The sequence below is a fragment of the Acomys minous genome (genome assembly GCF_964271855.1).
Source record: "Acomys minous genome assembly, chromosome: 1".
In the NCBI taxonomy this organism is placed as follows: Eukaryota; Metazoa; Chordata; class Mammalia; order Rodentia; family Muridae; genus Acomys; species Acomys minous.
In genome coordinates, this window is record NC_140483.1 from 729763 (window position 1) to 747791 (window position 18029).

General features: G+C 45.6%; 1 long non-coding RNA gene across 2 annotated transcripts in view; it reads left to right on the forward strand.

Moving 5' to 3' along the window:
• Window positions 1-18029, forward strand: part of LOC311603634 — a 26523-nt gene continuing 8494 nt past the window's right edge. The window contains exons 1-2 of one of the 2 annotated variants that reach the window (XR_014781201.1): window positions 1-14570; window positions 14701-14847. This is a non-coding gene — a long non-coding RNA (uncharacterized lncRNA). Of the gene's footprint in view, window positions 14848-18029 lie in introns of both variants that reach the window. The other variant, XR_014781200.1, reaches the window with a different exon arrangement.

Below are 18029 nucleotides of genomic sequence, written 5' to 3' on the forward strand. Positions count from 1 at the left end.
GGCACCTCAAGTTGTAGTAGGACTAAGTGCATTTTCTCCCACCGAGGTCTGGCAAGGCAGCCCAGCTAGGGGAAGGGGATCCAGAGGCAGCCAACAGAGTCAGAGACAGCCCCTACGCCCACTGTTAGGGGACTGACGTGATGACCAAGCTGCACATCTGCTACAGATGTGCTAGGAAGTCTAGGTCCAGCTCACGCATGCCCTTTGGTTGGTGGTTCAGTCTAACCCATGGACCCAGGTTAATTTACTCTGTAGGTCTTCTTGTGGTGTCCTGGACCCTTCTGGCGCCCTCTATCTGTCCTATTACTCCTCCACAAAACCCCCCAAGCTCAGCCTATTGCTCTTAGAGCTCTCACTACAGTTGCTTCCATAGAGGTGGCTTCTGGGAAAGCAACTGTAACCTGATGTCTATGCTAATAGCACAGGAACACCTTCAAGATGTTACTCATATAGTCTAGATCTTGACCCCTACTAAGGCCCAGGTTACATGGAACTCTGCACTCCTGTGTACGTGTTCTATGCATCTCTCTATATATGTACAAAAATGAAGCAACCCTTTATGAACTAATACTTTTATCACACATTATGCAGTTTGATATTTTGTATTACCTATATACATATTTTTACGTTTTTTATTAATATATTTTAAATTTTTATTTGTGTATTTTTCTGTATATGAGTGCTCTATTTGCATGTATGCCTGTATGACAGAAGAGGGCATCAAAATCTCATTATAGATGGTTGTGAGCTACGACGTGGTTGCTAGGAATTGAACTCAAGGCCTCTGGGAGAACTGCAGAGCTCTCAACCGCTGAGCTGTCTCTTCAGTCCTTACTAACATATTTTAACTATATAAAACAACAAGTGTCATTAAGATTTTTCCATACATATGCATATTTTTAAAATGTTGTTCTCCCATTACACTGATTTTCACATCACCCCACTGTCAAGTTCTTTCTCTGCAATATTTGCAGCTAGGACCACCCAGCCCTCAAGCCTTCTGACGGTCTCATGACGTCTCTTCTTGCTCCAGTGATTTCTCTGGTGCTGGACCAGCTACTAAGCACAATGGGATGATTCTCGGCCAAAATGCTTCATCAGTTGCAGCTCTTCTCACCCTATACTGTGGCCCCAGAACTGAACAGACCTGTGGCACCAAAACAGAAAGGCCATCGGTGCCGTCCCTGTATGTAGCTCTTTCTACAGCCTAGTTGTAAATCAGATATGCTACAAAATCCTAGAGCCTGAAGTCTGTTTGCTAATGTTAGTTCAATAGAGACAACTTTACAGTTTGTTTTTTTTAACAGGATAAAATAATTCATTTAAAAATTATCCTTAGCCTAGTCTTTCTTCCAAGCAGCCTATAAAATGTTGCCACCCACTCCCCTAGAAACCCTACCCTGATGGATCCAATAGCGAAGAAATTCTCCAAAACCCAGACTACAGTAATATGAAACCCCAATCACTTCTTTCTACCCTCCCTCTTCCCAGAAGCACAACACACTGGTCTTTATTCTGTAGTTACTGATGGCTGGATATCAGAGTTTAAAATATGTCCTAGCATTATTCTAGCAGAGCATGGTAGCATACACCTTTAGTCCTAGTACTCGGGATGCAGAGGGCTCAAGGCTAGCCTGGTCTACAAAGACAGTTCCAGGACAGGCAGAACTACACAGAGAAACCCTGTCTTGAAACAAAACAAAACAAAGGAAAGAAAAAGAAAAGAAAACCATTATTCTTATGTAGTAAATGTGGATTATTCTCTCTCTCTTTTTTTTTTTTAATTATTGGGCGCTTTTTTTCCCTGGTCTGCTAAAGGTATACACATTGGCCAATTCCATTCAGTGGAAAATGCACTCTCCACTGCTCCTCACATTCTTCAGGGTCATCTTTGAGCTTGCTGCTCATCAGCACCTCCAAAGTCCACACAGTACATGTACAATGCCCAAAGACTCCAGAAGAGGAAAGGCTCTTGGGCTGACTGACGAGCGTGGCAAGCCCTGAATAACTGGACCAGCCCGAGGCAGGGTTTTATAATGTAAGTCCCGCAAATCCTCTGTTGGCATATGTCAAACTATGTGCTGTAAGATTTTTTTTTCTGCTATAGTTTCCATTCACTTCTTGTTTTGTTTTGTTGCGACAGTGTTTGTCTAATTGTAGTCTTGGCTGTCCTGGAAGGAACTCATTCTGTAGACCAGGTTGGCCTTGAACTCAGAGATCACCTGCCTCTGTCTCCTGAGTACTGGGATTAAAGGCATATGCCACCACTGCCCTCCTAAAGATGTATCTGTTTTATGTATATGAGTGCTCTTTCTTCATGCACACCAGAAAAGGGAATCAGATTCCACTACAGATGGTTGTGAGCCACCATGTGGTTGCTGGAAGTTGAACTCAGGACCTTTGGAAGAGCACCCAGTGCTCTTAACCACTGAGCCACCTCTCTATCGACCCCCAATTTTTTTCAATAGAAGCAGATCCAGGCCTTCCTACCACTTCTTCCAATATACAGGCCTCCTTCACCACATATACCTCTTCTGAGCATGCCAACCACCCAGTTCCAACAGCCCCCTTCTGGCTCTGTACCACAGGTAAAGCCCTGCCCAGTCTTGAGCACCCACTTAACAACATATACTTACCAATCACCCAGTGGAAACAATACTGCGAGGCTCTGAGGATATAGCCAGGAATGCAATGGAAGAGATTGTTCTGTTTTCCAAAAGGTGTTCTCCATACCTTATTCTGGTCACCATGACACAGTCTTCCCTCCTTCTGTGTCCTTTTATGCTTTAACCCTATAACTGAAGTTGGGTGTCTTCTCTCTTCCTCCATCCACCATGAGAAATGAGCACAGAACATTCTTACAGACGTCCTTTAGTGGACAGCAGTTGGTGGGCAGACCGCAATCAAGTGATGTTTCAACAATGAAGGGTCTACATAAGCTGGGCAGGGAGCCTATCGCAGTACAGAGGGGCTGTAACCGGGACAAAGCCAGTATGTGCTTCTGCTCATAAACAATGGGCAAAATAGCTCCAAACATAGGTATCTACAGCCTCTTGAACAAAGTAGAGAAGGGCCCTGCCAGGACGAGCGCAGATGTACTTGGACCACATGGTGAATGAAAGAACTAGAGAATGCAGAAAAGAGGTATGGCTTCTCTCTTTAAGAGAGGTGGCTGAAGGTGATGCATCATAGAAACTTCTGCACAGAAAAGAAAACAAGCATAAAAAGACAGCCCAAAGAACCTGAGAAAACGTTGGCAAACTACTTACCTGCCAGGATCAACACCTAGAGCATACGAGGAACTCAACAGCAGAAAACAAATAATCTGATTTTAAAATGAGCAAATGATCTAAGCAAATATTTCTTTAAGAAAGACAAACAGCCGAGAAGCATTTGAGAAAATGCTCAATGTCACTGATCATTAGGGAAATATAAAAAAATCACAATAAAATATATCTCACCCTAATAAGAATGGATATTATTAAAAGCAAGTAGTAGTAATAATAATAATAATAATAATAATAATAATAATAATAACAACAACAACAACAACAACAATAACAACAACAATATAGAAATAGAAATAAATACCGGAAAGAATGTAGTAAAAAGGTAATTATATGACACTGTTGGTGGAACTGTAAATTAGTACAGCTATGGTGGAAAACTGTATTTAGGTTCCTCAAAAATAAAACAAACAAACACTGGAAATAAACCAGGCATGGCAATGAACAGGCCTGCAATGCCAGCACTCAGGAAGCTAAACAGAAGATCATGAGTTCTAGGCTAGTCTGGGCTATGTAGGGATGTTCCATCTCAAAAAACAATACAAAACAGAACCAAAAATACCCCGGAAATAGAAAACTACATACTTTAGCAATCCCAGTATATCAAAAGACATTTTCATGCCATATTTACTGTAGCACTAGTCATAATAGCCAAGAAAGAGAATCAACCTCAACCTCAGTGTCCATCAATGAGGAAACGAGAAAAGAAAATGTACACTATACTGTACTGTAAGATACATATATATGTATGTATTTAACATACATATTAAAATATCATTTCACCATAAAACACTGTTATTTGAAGCCATATAACTTGAAAGATTACATTAAGTGACGTAAGGCAGGCACAGGAAGATGAGCACACATTCTCCCCGGCATGCAGGAACTGCAAGGTTGATCTCACAGAGCCAGAAAGTATAACAGAGGTTACCAAAGGTTAGAAGAAAGGGACAAAAGCAAGGAAAGTGGGCAGTTCACGATGGTGTGATAGGACAGACAAAAAACTTCCAACTGCCTATCGGGCAACTACACCTGACAACAATTTACTATATAATACAGAAAAAGCCAGCAGAGGGTTGACTGATTAACTTGACTGCTGGTTTTGCAAGGAGGATTCTGAATGTTTCCAACAGAAACAGATAGGCCAATGATCCTGATTTGACCGTCACACACTACATACATGTACTGGAATACCAGCACCCCCCAAGATATATGCAATCAAGTCTATTTGTGTGTATGCATGCACAAATCTATACATTTGTGTATGTGTGCTTTACAGAGTGAGCTGGCTACTCTAGCTACCAAGGCTACTTCTTTCAGAATGTTCTGCTACCAGACTTTCAGAGCAGTGCCAGCTTCCTAAACCACTGCATGGCCATGACTGCAACGGTCCCACTATGAGGCCAGAAGAACATATGGCCGATCAATGCCATAGTGCTGTTTTCCCTAACATCACAGAATCATTCCATGCAGTGTCTCCAGCAGCTGTCAAGCCAACCTGCTGAGCAGACACTGTTCTCTAAGAAACACAGGTTTAAAGTCCTGGGTCACAGGATGGACCCGTCCTGCAGCCCGTCAAGCGTAAGCAGTGGTGAAACTCAGGCCTTTAAATATAAGGAACAACAACAACAAAAAGACAGAATGCAGAGATAAGATTAGCAGAAGTAACGTAGGCAAGAACGTCTGTACTGGGAGGTACCTTAGGATAAAGACAAAACACAAGAATGTCTTTTAAACATTTTGCTAAAGATAAGTCAAACAAAACTATTATTTAATATGTTTTTGGACACGGACACAATGCTTAAATTTGCATGGTAACTGTCACACAAAGTACAAGAGGCCTCCTGTGTCTAAGCAGGGAGGGTCCCAAAGGACAGAAAGAGGGGCAGTGGTGTGCCGGGTGTGCAAACTTGCTTAAAGACATACTCAACACGATGGATGACTGAACAAGCTAATGAGAGAGTTGAGTCCTCAAAGCCAAGCTGCTACACAGTTCCTGACTGACTCACAAAATATCAAGAAAATATCTCAACTTACAGAAGAATTATATTTTGTTTTAACTAGAAGAGTTTGAAAACCTGCTGACTTCTTCTGCCTGTCAGTAGAACGTTGCTTAAGGAATATCTTTAACAAAGCAAATACTAAATCTGTCCCTTTCAAATGGAAGTAGTTTTTTTAAAAAATGGGTAAGAAAGCCATTATTCCTTATATGAACATTTTGAAAACAAGCTTTTAGAAATAATTGCCACCTTGTGTCATGACATTGCCAATTTCAATTAAGGACATCATCTCTAAAATATATCTGCATACACTTAACTAGAAATGTCTAGTTTCAATTTTTTCCCAAATGGTTTTTTAATCCAATTATTAAACATAAAAATATACAAACTCTTGCGATGAGTTTGTGACAACTGATATCTAGAAATATTAAAACTAATGTATTAGCTCAGTTTCAGAGCTGATAGATTTATTACATGGAATATAGGACTTTCTTTTGCATGAAGATACGCATATCCTCATTTGAACCAGAACTTCAAACCACTAGATGACACCAAGATATTCCAAAACAATAAATATACTCATTTGCGCTATTCTTACTAATAAGCACTCTTAATTATTCATTCCATTTAATTATTCAACAAATGTCAATCTCCTACACAGCAGGCACTATCTCTGCTCTGAAACAAAGCGGGGGGCAAAACGGACACTGTTCATGTAACTCCTGTTCCAGTGAACAGAAAGAGATAAGATACTGACGGAAACTGTCTTAGTCAGTGTTCTACTCTGTGAACAGACACCATGACCATGGCAACGTTTGTAAACAAAAGCATCTACTTGGCGCTTGCTTATAGCTCCAGAGGTTTAGTCCACTGTCATCATGGCAGGAAGCTCAGCAGCATGTAGGCAGACATGGTGCCAGAGAAGTAGCTAAGAGTTCTACATCTGGATCCACAGGCAGCAGAAAGAGACACTGAGCCTAACTTGGGCTGTTGAAAGCCCAAAGCCCACTCCAAGGGACAGACTTCCTCCAACAAGGCCACACCCACTCCAACGGTGACCAAACTTTCTAATCCCTCTCAAATACTGCCATTGCCTGATGACTAAAACACTCAAGTATATGAGCCAGTGGGGGCCATTCTTCTTCAAACAACCACAGAAGAGGTATTCATTGTATTAAATGGTGATAGAGGGAAAAGCATTGTGTGAAAGAGTACAGAGAATGGAGGGGGCCCCTGAGAAGGTAAAACCCTCAGGCTGTGTGGGAAGACTGCAGACAGAGAACTACAGACGAAAAGGCTCTGACACAGTGCTTGAGGGACATGAAGGAGGCCAAGGATGACGGCACACAGTGTGAGACGTCAGAGATGCAGTAGCCCAGGGGACGGACGCAGAGTCCTAACGTCCCACACGGCAGCATTAGCCGCTGCTGGAGATGTGCTGTGACTCAGCACAAACAGAGAATTAACCAAGAACACCGCAACACACTTCACAAGTAAAAACCCTTCTGACATACTAGCTTAAATAAAATACAGGACCACAATTAATTTTCAACAGCTTTATTCCCTTTGCCAGAGATTTCAAAATTACCTGTGCCAATCTCTAATGTTTCTCACATTGTTTCTATTTTACAGTAATAATATAAGCTACCGTATCCTGGGGACCTCGTAGAGGACCACAACATTTACTGCATGAGATGAATAGCTACCATTGGGGTGTGAGTCCATAGGGCATAACAAGAATTCTGTTTCACACACAGATTCTGACTACTGTGAGGAGATGACCGCAACCTGGCCAGGGTGCTGGTAGGGAAGGCAGTTCCGACAGGTCAGATTTGGGAGGTGCTTTACAGATGGAATCTGGACCTGCACATGCGTGGGATAAAGGACCACAAGAATGAGAAAAGTGAAAGACAACATCTAGTATTCTAATAAATACCTAAAAGGGTAGCATCCCCATCGCTGTGATGGGAAAACGGGGCAGAAACTTCGGTTCAGTTTGGGATGTGTTCAACGGTAAGTATCTACTGACATCAATACTGAGATGTTAAGCTAGCAGCCCTATACAAGGGTCTACAACTCAGGAGAAAGCCTGGATTAGAGATAAAACTTGGGAAGCATCATCACATAGACTTTAACTTCTTACTAGGGAAAATTTTTAGCATAAATAAAATAATGGAGAGAGTAAGAAAATAAAACTCATCAAACAACTTCAGAAATTATCAATGCATGGTCATTGCTATTTCTCATCTGTGACTACTGTGAAATGAACTGGAGACATTATTTATAAGTAAGGCATTTAAAGAGTTGATATGGCGAAGGCTCCCAGTAAGGATGGAGAAGACAAGGAGAAGTATCTCAGTGATAGAAAACTGAAACTGAGTGGCCAGTGAAGGCAACCAGAGGCCAGAAACAGACGCCCTGGAAACGAGATGAAAACAGCCTCCAGGCAAATGGCAGGACCAGCTACGTCAAACACTGCTGAAGAGCCACCCAATGAGGTTAGCGCCCAAGTGCTCACTGGGGAACGTGTCAGGAGTACTTTAATCAAGAGTGGTGGGAGCCAAGGTGGGCATGAAAATATGAGAGTAAAGAAACCTAAAAGGCAGAATCTGGGGCTTTTTAAAAATGACAAAATAGTAGCCAGCACTCAGGAGCCAATCTAGTCCGCGTAATGGGTTCCAAACCAGCCAGGGCGAAAAAGCAAGATCCTCTCTCAAAAGAAAAGATAAAAGGAAAAAAGAAAAAGAAAGGAAGGAAGGAAGAAAGAAAGAAAAGAGAGGACGAGGGAGGGAGGGGGAGGGAGGGAGAAAGGGCTACTGAAGGAAATAATAAATCACCAAGAAACCATAAACACTAAGAATAACAGTGTTTGAACAAAGCTCAGGAAAGCTGCTATTGCAGTTAGTTGGGGATAAAGGTAGGAAACTAAGTAAAGCTAAAATGGGAAACTACAAAGTAGATTCTTTATTAACAAGAGATTTACAAGTTATTAACTAAATGAAACATGAATCCTATTTTATAGTATGACTTAGGACAATAGGATTTTATTTGGTTTTTGTTTTTGTTTTTTTAAAATGAAACCATCAGGGAAATTTAAACACCTACTGTAAAACAGGTCATATTTAGGAATATCTTTGCTTATTCAAGATGTGATAACACTAACAGGGTTATATTCTTAAAATAACCCATCAGGTGGAGATACATAACAGAGTTTGTACAAAAATGCTACCATGCTTAAGATTTGCTCTAACTCCAGGAAAGGGGAAAAGAAAACACAACTGAAGAGTTAAACAAGAAGGGCCATATTTTGATTACCTGTGGAAACACTGGGCACAGGAACATACAGAGTTATGACATTAGCGCTACCTTTGTATATGGTGAGATAAATACTGTAAATACTTGTAGAGAGCAGCCACAAAACCTAAGCATTTGCCCCACCATAGGACGTACATTGGCAGTTTTTCAATGAAGTCCTGTAAAACAGAGCTCTTCCTTTTCTCCATCCCTGCCAGCCTGTCCACCTAGACATCATGGGCTTCGCCTCTACTTTCATCCTGGTCCACTGATACCTCACACTGGCTTCTACTCTCTTGCGCAGTCGCGTTTCCTGCCACACCAGCTCTGCCTTCTTACTTCAGTCCTCCACCATAGCTGATGGTTCTAAGCCTCTGGCTCACGTCTTGGAATCCTCACAACCTCATTCTCATAGCTCCACGGACACTGGCCTCGCTCACGCCCCATAGCTCCACGGACACTGGCCTCGCTCACGCCCCATAGCTCCACGGACACTGGCCTCGCTCACGCCCCATAGCTCCACGGACACTGGCCTCGCTCACGCCCCATAGCTCCACGGACACCGCTGGCCTCGCTCACGCCCATGCATCCTCACCGCTTCTCTATCCTTTCCCTTAAATGCCATCACAGCACCAAACATGTCACGCTTGCTGCTCTGAGTTCCTCTCTTCCATCTACCTACTCAACTACTTTCCGCACATTTCCAAGGCAAACCAAATAAGGATGGGTCAATCAATTCATTATCTGGACGCCTATTGTGTGCCAAACTCTGAATCCAGTACAAAGGTGACAGAAACAACCGTGACGGATGCAAACATCATCTCAAACACACAATCTACCTCAAATGGTACCAAAGTTGGTTCAACTGTTCACGAACCTTCCAGACCAGACCGTAAGTGCTTTACTTTCCTGTCTCTTCAACTTCACACACTGCCCAACACAGATCTTTAAGGAACATTCGGCTGATAAAATGAGTGACTCCAGTCAGTGCGTTTGTCTCAACAGTACTTAAACCGCTATAGTATGGGGTTATGCTAACTCTACAAATGAAAGGTAGGAAAGGTGTTTGATGCACCCTTTTTGAAGTATCTGGAGGTGAAGAGGAAGTTCCTGGAGCCAGTCTCACTACAGCCAGCTAAAAGCAGCTCTGGGAGCCTTTGTTCCCTCCTCCTACTGATGCCTCCTTTGGTTTCCCTGCCAAATGCAATGAGAACAAGCCTGCCAGCCCCTCCTATCCCCGCTGATCGGAGCATACGGTTTCCTCTTGCCACCAGCATCTCTCAATTTCTACATCAACCTGAAACCAAACTTCTACAGCTATGGTGCTGCTGCTAACTCACAGCAGCAAGTCTTGAATCAGCCCCGCTCCCAACCAGGGGTTTTACCAAGACTGAGGACCAGGTCAACAAGAGGGAAATCAGGAAACAAAAGGGCTCCAGGAAGTTGAACTGCAAGAATCAGCCTAGGAGTTGATTTCAGTCCCGGAGAGCCCCATCCACAATCCCAAACCTCGGCCTTCTAAACGTGTGGATGGGCACCATGAACAGACCAGACACACAGGCAGCTTGCAGATAATATCTAAACTGGCACACTTGGGGCAAAACTACTGGAAAATATTCTGCAGGGTACTGACGAACCCATGAGTCTCCTTTCTTGTCACCTAAGATTAGTTTGGGTCATTCTAGCTTCTCTGCACAAACTGAGAAGCAGGCACAACTTGTCAAAGCATGGCCACAACCCAGCTCTGCTCAGGAACTCTATAGAGCCCAAAACAGGGTAGAGCCCGAGAAAGGGCTTGGAAAGGATTATTCTGACCATCTACTTCTCATGAGGTCACTTTATTCATCTAATACACAATCTTCATGGTCTTTTTAGGGGCCCATGGGTTCTTGAGGTAGGCTACGGCAAGGCTGGCAAATTTCTCTCTCCCTCCTCTTTCTTGTTGTTGTTGTTGTTGTTATTGAGACAGGGCTTCTTTGTGTAGCATTGGCTATGCTGGAACTTGCTCTGTAGACCAGGCTGGCCTTGAACTCACAAAGATTCACCAGCCTCTGCCTCCGAAGTGCTGGGATCCAAGGCGTGTGCCACTATGGCCCCACTAGCAAATCTTTATATGTAATGTCTAAAAGGGTGAGATGGTAAATGTTTCGAGCTTACGGGTCATATGCAACAGGCATTTCTAAGATCCAATAAAGTACAAAAATACACACCTGTTCTACAGGCCATAGTTTTGTTTGCTGGAATCTGCTCTCTTAGTATTTTATGTTTCAGGAAAGAACAGAGGCCATTGTGCACATTTCTGCTACTTGCTCTACAAAGCACTAAAAAACAAACAAACAAAAAAACCAAAAACAAACAAACAAACAAAAAACCAGACTGCTCATTCTAAAAAAAAAAAAAAGGAAGAAAGAAAGAAAGAAAAATCTAGCCTGAATCAGAAATTTGAGCAAAGGTAGAAATGGCTGTAGAAATCATTTCTGAGGGCATCAGAGATAGAAAAGCATTAGATGCTAAGACCTGGAAAGGAAAGTAGCGCATCCAGGATGGTGCAGCTACTCTGCACATGACAGAAAAGCAGCGTGCCAAGGGTATGCTGGTGGAGCTAAGGACCCACAGCACTTCTTGAGCCACTAAGTCAGTGGCTCTCAACCTTTCTAGTGCTGTAAAACAGCTGTGACCGAGAAGAAGAACATACGTTGAGGAAGTACATTTGCATGTGTCGATTTTTCAAGTACTCACTCAGTTACTAAAAAGAAAGTGTAAGCAAAAATCTGGTAGAAGATACAGATTATTGACATAAACTAGCCCAGAAATATAAAGGGGTCTTGGGATAAGAGATAAGAACAAGGCTTACACATGAACCTTCAGGCTTTTCCTAGAACCTTTTCCCAGAGCTGGCTTCCATCTCGAACTCTGTGTATCTGACCATACATGTTTCTATACTGATATGCCACCTCCACCCCCAAAGATGCCTAAAAAAAATCAAATGCGTCTCCGTTAAACAAATTTGAATACTAACTTTCCTCTATCTACCAAGCATTATGTCTCAAAATGTTAGCACCTTCCTTTCCCATGTCCTGTCCCCAAACCAAAATGGCTGCCTGACCTGCCTCTCCCTCCCATTTCCACAGGCCACAGGAACGTGCATGGTCTTCTGCCTGCACCACATCCCCTGCCCACGCCAGGCTTAGGATGATGTAGATGCAGAATCCTCCTCCCATGCGTACAATATCTTCAAGGTCAAGGCTCACTGCGACTTCTCTGGCTTCCAAGATCCCAGAACCTCACCTAATTTAGGGGTGAGTGAAGCCTGGCTTTCGTCGTGAGGCACCCCACTGCTTCCCACAACCCTGAGCCCAGTGCGCCACACTCCACAGGCCTCTACCATCTCACTCTCACTCTCCCCCTTCCCCCTGTCCACCATTCCAAAAAAAAACCTCGTGGCTCAGGGAGCTGATCAGTTCCTGACCCTCTGTCTCCTGTTCCCGTCATTGCTGCATCACATCTCTGCCCACGCTTGGCTAGCCCTGCCCTGTGATGACGTCCATGGCCTGCCACTCCGTGTACTCCAACTCCCACGCAACTGCCAACTTTAGGGGAGCTAGAGGATGCAGGAGAGGGGGGGGATTATTAAAACGACAACGATGACAACAAACGGACAGTGGAGGGCATTAAGAGGGTATGCTGGAGTCTTTGATCCCTAGGGGCATCATCCTCCCAATGGGAAAGGTTGGCAGGCAATTGAAAGAGGAGGAGGAGGAGCCAGATTTTTCCACTGAACGAAAAGCATGATTTTCACCACTGCTTCTGTTGCCCTGGTAACCAGGGACAGCCCAGTAGAGAGTACAGCAAAAGAACACCATGTTTATCTTTGCTGTCTGATCCACTTCCCTGCACACCCTTCCTTGACCACCTCTTGTCACTGAGGCCTGCTCGCGCCAAGCGTCTTATGATGCCAGCACCATCCTTCTAGTCTGTGGCTTCAACCCTCAAGGTCAGAGCTAAGCCTGACTATCAATCACAATGTATCCCGTGTCCCACATCTTGGGGTCACCCCACCATAGCCACCTGCCATGCCAAGGAGCCCCCAAAAACCAGTAGATGGACTCAAAGCATTCACTCTACGAACAATCCACTAGGCAAGGTGAAATAAAAGAGCAAAATGGAGAAGACTGCCCAGCCACGGCCTTTCTCAGTTCTGGGCTGCTGGGTGCACTGGGTACCTGTTCTGTCAAACCCCTCCTGTTCCCTGCCTGGGAATGTGCTGGGAGAACAGCTCTATGCAAAAAAACCTTCACAGATCCTTTCTCCTTCATGGACACGGACACCCTATCAGTGTGACCTCAGAACAGAGACAGCTATCACCACAAGAGATTATATAAGTGTTACATAACATGGTGGCACCAATAGCACCAACGCAGTTATCCAATGCCAGAGACAGGCCAGGAAAGGAAGCCAGCCCAAGGGGCTGGCATACAATCCTCTTGCCACCAGTGCCAAAACAAGCCAGGCCCTTGCTGCCTCAGCCCTGTCTATACCTGCTCCTGCCACCCAAGAGGGCACAGAGAGAGGCTTGCCTGCCTCTTGCTTTTTTCTTCCCCTCCTGGGTGGCAGGGGGAGGCCACACCACCAACACCACTCTGGCTAAAGGCCGATTTTGTACAGCCTGACAGGAGGGCATCCAGGAGCCTGGGCAAGGTCCAAAACCCCCTCTGCCCTGACGTAACAAGTGCTGCAGCGGCAACAGGTTTGGCTGGGCCAGCTGTCCTCTGCCCAGTCATTTGCTGTCTTTAAAAAAAAATTACGCTAAAAGAAGAAGAAAAAAAATGCATATTTGGCAAATGCCAAACCCCATCCTCGACTACAGAGCCAGGAAGAGGTCCTGAGTAAATTTACCTTTTCCCGTAGGCCCATATCTCCTATAGGAAAGCTGACCCACCACCTAAGGAACTTGAAAGGCAGCACTCAGAGCTGTCCACAATTCCGCTCTCGAGCTGCCCCATCTCTGCACCAGCTTAGGTCACCAGAGAAGCTCTACCAAGCTGGCTTGCTCCTCCCCCGCTCTGCGGCGCAGGCGTCTGGGGCTGGCGGACAAGCGCGAGGGCTAGGGGGCCACTGCTGGGCAGCTCAGAGCTCCGTGCAAGCCTCCCATCACCACTCCCACGCCCGCGTTATCAATGGGGCTGGGGGAAGCGCCGAGAACCTGACCGGTAGCATCTTCTCTGGCTGCACCTGAGTATCCCAAGCTACGCGCCGGCCTTCCCTCACACAACCCGGAGCCTCTAAAGAGCTAGAAGGAACAGGCTGCCACGTCTCGAACGTGCCGCGCCATCCCTCGCCCCTCAACCACCTGTCTCCGCTTCCCTCCCCTGGAGTCTCTCCGAGTCGCCGCGCCCCAGCGCAGCACCGCGCTCGCCGCCTACTGGGAAGCCGAGTCGCAGGGCGCCGTTCAGGTTCGTGCACCCCGGGCCGCGGCCCCTCGAGCGGGCCTGCGCCGTCCAGGCCACCGTCCCCGCTCGCCCGCCCGCCTTCCTACGAGGCATCAGCGGAGGGGTGGGCGCGGCCAGACCGGGCAAGCATGGGTGGCGCGCGGCCGGCTCGGCTCTCCCGGTGCCGCAGCTCCTACCTGAGCGGCCGCCAGCTTCCGGCGCTGTACAGCCATCGCGGACCCGGAGCGCGAACGGCGGCGACTGGCAGAGGCGCAACGCTGCGGACTCGGCTTAGGGAGCCCCGCCTGCTCTTCCCACGCTCCGCGCCAGCGCCGCGCCACCCCGAGGCCGAGGCCGGCGCTGCGCCTGCTGGGAACGCGGTCGCCCCCGCCCGTCCGTGCAAACCGCTGCAGAGGACCTGACCGGCCAGCCAACCACAGTCTCGGCCAACAGGCCCGCCCTAACCAGAGGGATACTTGAGAGCTGTCCAGTTCTTCACTGGTCCGTTTTTTCTCTCACCTTTCTTTCCAACGTGTCTCTCTCACAGCGCCTCTTGTAAGGTAAAGGGTAGGAGATGGGGGTCGGGCTCAGGCAACGATGGGGCTGTGTGGTTAGATTTAGAGACTCTGCTTCCCGTCTACCTGTAAAGTCTTGCTCAGGAGATGACTTCTTGACACTTTTCTGATTTAGACCCTTTAGAGAATTGGAGAGGAGCTGTGGACCCTAGAAAAATGCACACCTACACAGAAGCAGAAATTTGCATGGTATTTCAGGATATTTTGAAACTTCTCAGAGTGCTGTGATCCATCAACAGGCATCTGCAGGTGCCTGTGGCAGGTAAACCAGTTGGCAGTTCCTGAATCTGCCACTTTGCTGTTTTTCTGGGACAGCTTCACCAGTCTCAAAGCCCAAGTTTCTTCACGTAAAAATACCTTTTTGTAATCCCAGCAATGCGGAGTGAAAGCTAAGACAAGCTAATTGGGAAGAGGGCTGGTTGCTGGCCAGCCTAGCAGAAACTAGAACTCAAGATTTAGTGAAAGATTCTATCTTGAAAAATAAGGTGGAAAGGACTAGAGGAAGACACCAGATCTCCCCTCCTGACCACACAGCGCGCACACACACACACACACACACACACACACACACACACACACACACACACTCCAACACAAGACCCTCCCTCTCTACGATTGTTCAGCATCGCCTTCTTTCTGCTTTGTAACCACTGCTAAATATAAATGCACCTGCTGCTGTTTCTGTGGTTGATGGTAACCTCTTTTAAGATCAGTATTTTCCTTCTGCAATTGAGGGAATTTATATGGTTAATTTATTTTACAGAGTTCATAAATATTCAAAGTGAAAGGTTGCAGGGCACTAAGAAGCCCAGGGAGATACCAGAGGAAACTGCGCCCTTCTCCGTGGTTGCCTCAACACTAATATAAATTCTCCCAGGAATGCCTCCATGGACGGAAAACAAAGTCCTCAAGGTGGTGGGATTCTCCTGGACAAAGCAGCCTCAATCCAGTGGTTGCTAGATGAGGCTGGATACAAGTTTATGCAGAATGCACCTGCAGGCAGTAGTTATTCTGCCACTAATGTCCATGAGTCAATAAGGAGCACTACACATTGCACCTGATAGAAGAAACCAGAATGTCACCAATGGCTTTTCACCTCCTCCAGTCAGTCACCATGTTCTGTGACTTTTCCTGGGAGATAGGTACAAACCAACCTATGAGAGCCAAAGAAACTAGTCCGCTCATGTAGCCTTTGATTTTTCAAAACCTACTTTATTTAGGGTTCTTAAATGCGTCTACCTCCTTTCTATCACACCAACCTGAGATAGGGAAGTTAATAGGAAAAAGGGTTGCGGACCTGTTTAGGAGTAGTTCCTTGGGCCAGTTCCACTCTGCATTGTTAGGATACCAGCAATCCAGTCCAGTAGCAAACACCAAACAATGACAGGAATCTGTAGCAGCATCCAGCAGAAACAACCAGGCTCCGCTGAAGCCACACAGGTCAGCAGAAGTGGCCAGAATGAGCCTGAGGCCACAGGAGGTCTCTGGCTCCTTTCTCTCTATGAAGTGAAGTCCAGTGAAGAACAGTAAAGCATTGTATGGTGCAGCAATGCAAAAGCATCGTCGCACAGTCTTTGGGGATCCATTTATACTCTTTCTAAACATCGCACGCCCTATCACATGTCTGTTTTCAGCAAAACATCATACGCCCTCTCACAAGACAGTTTCTAGAAAAGCATCACATGGCACAACTGAGTTTTTAAAGAAACCAGAAACTTCCACTTGACACTCAAGTTTAGCTTAATGAACACATGAATTTACTAAGGTGGCCTGTAGGAACACGAGTGACTGAAGGTGGCTGTATCACTGAAAAGCTCACTCCTACCATGAGTGACAAACTCATGAAATGTGCAACTTCAAAACTTCCTGCCCTACTTATAGATGTCTTCTCTCCCCAGCTGTTGTTATTGCTTATATAATCTTAAGGGGAGACCTCATGACTTGTAAATTTGAGGACCTTCTTGAGACTCCTCAGTTTTGAACCTTGTGAATGTAGTTGCTTGATGAGTCTTAAGAAGCCCAGCCTGGTCTAAAAAGCGAGTCGAGGACAGCCAAGGCTACACAGAGAGACCCTGTCTTGAAAAAAAAAAAAAAGAAGAAGAAGAAGCCTGCCTCCGGGAGAGCATGTTTCACTAAGGACACAACTCTATAACACACCATATTCATACTCTACTTCCTGAACCAAATCTCAGAGGTGCTCGTGCTCCCTCCCTCCCTCCCTCCCTCCCTCCCTCCCTCCCTCCCTCTCTCTCTCTCTCTCTCTCTCTCTCTCTCTCTCTCTCTGCTTTTTTGTTTTTTGTTTTTTTGTTTTTTTTTGAGACAGGGTTTCTCTGTGTAACAGCTCTGGCTGTCCTGGACTCACTTTGTAGACCAGGCTGACCTTGAACTCACAGATATCCACCTGCCTCTACCTCCCGAGTGCTAGGACTACAGGCATGCGCCACCACACCCTGCTTCTCTTCCTCTCTATTCCCAGCTCAGGACCATTATTTATTTTCTGAATCTCCACGTTTATCTCCAATCCATCTATATACTTCCTGCTTCCAGACTCACCAGGCTCAGATCCCTGCCTACATCTGCTGTAGCCTGTATTCATGTCCTCTTAAAAAATTATTTTCAAATATAGAGATCAATGTAATAGTGTTCGGAGGTAGAACCTTTGGGGTGTAGTTAGGTCATAAAAGTGAAACTCTTGTGAATGGAATTAATGTCTTCAGGGAGGGGCATTTGCAGGGTGCAAGCTGCACACAAATGCAATCTCAGTACTTTAGAGTCTGCAGCAAGAACATCAAGAGTTCCTGGCCAGTCTATTTTACATGACTGTAAAAATATAAAAGGATGTACCTAGAAACTTGCTCCTTCTTACTGCTATCTGGCACCTGTAAAGAAACACGGAGAATACAAGATAAGCCACTATAAAATCAGAGACCAGCCTTAACCAGAAACAAACTTTCCAACACTTTGATCTTGGTCTCATCAGCCCCTTGAAGTATGAGAAACAGACACCTGTGTAATCTAGCCAATGGTTTTTCTGTTATAATTGTTCAGATGAAAGACAACATTCTAGCCTGAAGAATCCCCATTTCTCTATTAAAACCATGTGAGAGCCAGCATGGTGGCACATGCCAGCACTTGAGAGGCAGAGGCAGGGGGAGTTCTGTGAGTTCGAGGTGAGTACGGAGTGGTTACAGGACAGCCAGGGCTACACAGAGAAACCCTGTCTCGAAAAACAAACAAACAAGCCAAACCAAACCAACCAAACCAACAAACAAAAAGCATGTGAGATCCCACAGTGGTGTGAGAGAAAATGGCCCCCATAACCTTACAGGGAGCGGCACTGATAGGAGGTGGGGCCTTGTTGAACTAGGTGTAATGTCGTTGGAGGAAGTGTGTTACTAGAAGATGAGCTTTGAGGTCTCCAGAGCCTGGTGGCTCACAGTCTTT